Source organism: Macrobrachium nipponense, chromosome 18 (assembly GCF_015104395.2).
Source record: "Macrobrachium nipponense isolate FS-2020 chromosome 18, ASM1510439v2, whole genome shotgun sequence".
NCBI lineage: Eukaryota > Metazoa > Arthropoda > Malacostraca > Decapoda > Palaemonidae > Macrobrachium > Macrobrachium nipponense.
The window spans coordinates 49,216,053-49,218,674 of NC_087211.1; the positions used below are offsets into that span (position 1 = coordinate 49,216,053).

General features: G+C 35.2%; 1 long non-coding RNA gene across 1 annotated transcript in view; it reads left to right on the plus strand.

Moving 5' to 3' along the window:
- The window catches only part of LOC135197032 (uncharacterized), a 3,087-nt gene extending 955 nt beyond the window's left edge, over positions 1-2,132 (plus strand). Inside the window, exons 1-3 of the long non-coding RNA XR_010310537.1 lie at positions 1-383; positions 659-764; positions 1,448-2,132. The exon at positions 1-383 is cut by the window's left edge and continues 955 nt beyond it. This is a non-coding gene — a long non-coding RNA (uncharacterized LOC135197032). The remainder of the gene's footprint in view (positions 384-658; positions 765-1,447) is intronic.
- Positions 2,133-2,622: the final 490 nt, after the last annotated feature.

A 2,622-nucleotide genomic window follows, 5' to 3' on the forward strand; every position in this document is an offset into this window, starting at 1 on the left:
TTTCGTGACTTCTGGAGGTCGCAGGAAGGAAAGCACGAGCTGTTATTTAAATCCACGAGACTGATTTGGAACTCTCCGTGGGTAACTACATAATAAGACCTCGTTAGACTTCAAGTCAGTGATGTGTATTTCTGTGATTAGAAGTTCACTAGTCTCGACGTGGTTCGGAAGTCACGTAAAGCCTTTGGTCCCGTTGCTGAATAACCACTGGTTCCATGCAACGTAAAAACACCATACAAACACACAAACTAACCACAGGTGGCCATGCTTTTACAACCTTTACAACGGAAATTCAAGAGTGGCTTCAGTTCTGAGAGCGCCTTTGCTATTCTGTAGCCGAATCTTGTAACCAGGAAAGTGGTCCTGTGGATGTCATACATCAGGTATGTAAATAATTCTGATTAAAATTCAATAAAAAATCTAATATTGGAAACATATTGATTTTTGTTTTATATGAATCAATGATAATTTTATGAATTTAGTCAATTGCATCTTTAAAAGTTCCAATTAATGTTGTGCTAAGATAGATGGTCAACTGATGTTCAGTTCTGAAATATATGAGTGTATTCATATCACACATATTTGTGTTTATGTGTATGTGTGTGTACATGTGTGGTTGTCGATTTATACTTAACGAAAATAATGTTTTCCTTTTCAGAACACAATGTGTTTCCTCTACGACGGAAGTGACTGAATTTTGTGTAAAAGAAAACTCGTGCGATCAAGCAATCCAAGAATTTTGTTCCATGTTGGTGGTATTTCAGGTAAGTTGCATTACAGGAAAGCTTTTGCGATAAGCAGTTACGTTCAAATGTACACTCGCACTTGAGAACACAGAATAAGCAGGAGTTGGATGCATATCCCATAAATAGCTTTCAAGTATTTCTTGATTCGAATTTACTCTTTGAAGTCACTGTTGGAATTCTACCTTAGTAAACTTGTAATGTCACTATTAGAATTCTGCCTTAATAGACTTGTAAAGTCACTATTGGAATTCTGCCTTAATAAACTTGTAATGTCACTATTGGAATTCTGCCTTAATTAAGTCACTATTAGAATTCTGGATCAATAAACTGGTAGAGTCATTATTGGAACTTTGCCTGGTTAAACTTATAAAGTTACTATTGGAACTTTGCCTTAATAAACTTAAAACTAGACTTAACTTTTCCTTCATTATTAGAGGTCAGCAGCAGAAAAGTCAAGAGAGAGAGAGACTTCATGTAGTTTTAGTACCTAATAACAACAAGTGGGTTTTCTTATTTGTTAGTTTAAGAGCTATTGCCATAACTATAGCACACGTCTTGGGTTTTCCTTTTAGATTTAGTCATTGACCCAGCTATTATTACTCTCCCGTCAACAGTAATATCTGACGGAATTTCATTTGTAAAGAAATCGCTAGACTATCATTTAAACTTCCTTGGTTTATCTCTCAGTTTTTCCATTGCAGCAACCGGTATGACCACCTCGGGATCCCAGAGGCCACTTGAAATTTCAATTCGAGAAATAATTTCAGTTGGCGCCGATAACTGCACAGCCGTTGAAAATACTATACAAAATGGCGCGTGATATGTGTATAAAGATGAAGGCCTTTCGACAATCTGACTAAATGGTGCCCAGAAGGATTCCTATTTCTGATACCATCGCGTCTTACATCAAAAATCCTCAAGATCAGAGTGTAATGGCGTGGCCACCGTGGTACTGGGCTGCAAGACGGACCCGTTGCAAAGGCACATCCCACTACATTCATGTCCAGCGTGATATTTGGCGTGCAATGATAGGCCTAATGTTATTTTTTTTATCTGTATTCAAGATTTTTCTTAATGTTATTTCCAAGGAACATCATTCAGCAGTTATCTATGGGAAAGATTTCCATAAGATTCTTTGGTTTAAAAATGATTTAGATGTGCTCTTTTTATTCTCATATTTCGAGGATACAATTTTGCAATGGAATTTTTTTTATCTACTTAAATATTCAATATAGAATCCAGTCAGTTGAAATTAAATCTTTTAGCAAATTTATTTTCACTTGAAGCTCATAAGGACTTTGAATTTCAATAAAAACTATTTTTTTAAGTACTCTCCTCAAATGAACCTGTGTGTCAGAGTCAAACAAAATAAACGAAGCTATTTTTTGTTTCTCTTTATTACTTCCTCTTCGACGAAACCTGTTCAGTCAGACCACTCTAATCTTTCTTGCCCTCATTCATCACGCATCTATGTAAAACATCTTACAACCGCAAAAGCGTATGAGCCACAATGGCTTTTAATAAATTACAAACGAAAAAGGCTAACGCTCAGTTAGGCTTCATCACGGAAAGCTTTGGACTAATGTTATGGCTTGACATCAATTTACAGTTGACAAATAAATGAACATTCAGAACAATCACGTTTCCACAAAGGGAAATGATCGACTGATCACTAATATAAACCTGAATGAGTTTCAAATTGATTTATACATATGTGTTTTTAAGACATTATTCACGTGAATAGGGGACAGGCAATTCAATTCTAATATATTATTTTAATCTGACAGATCTTATCGTTATTATTATTTTTTACTTTCATTAAATGGGTTAATGAAGGTGTAGGAGTTATACATTTAATAAGTAGTATAGACAAACT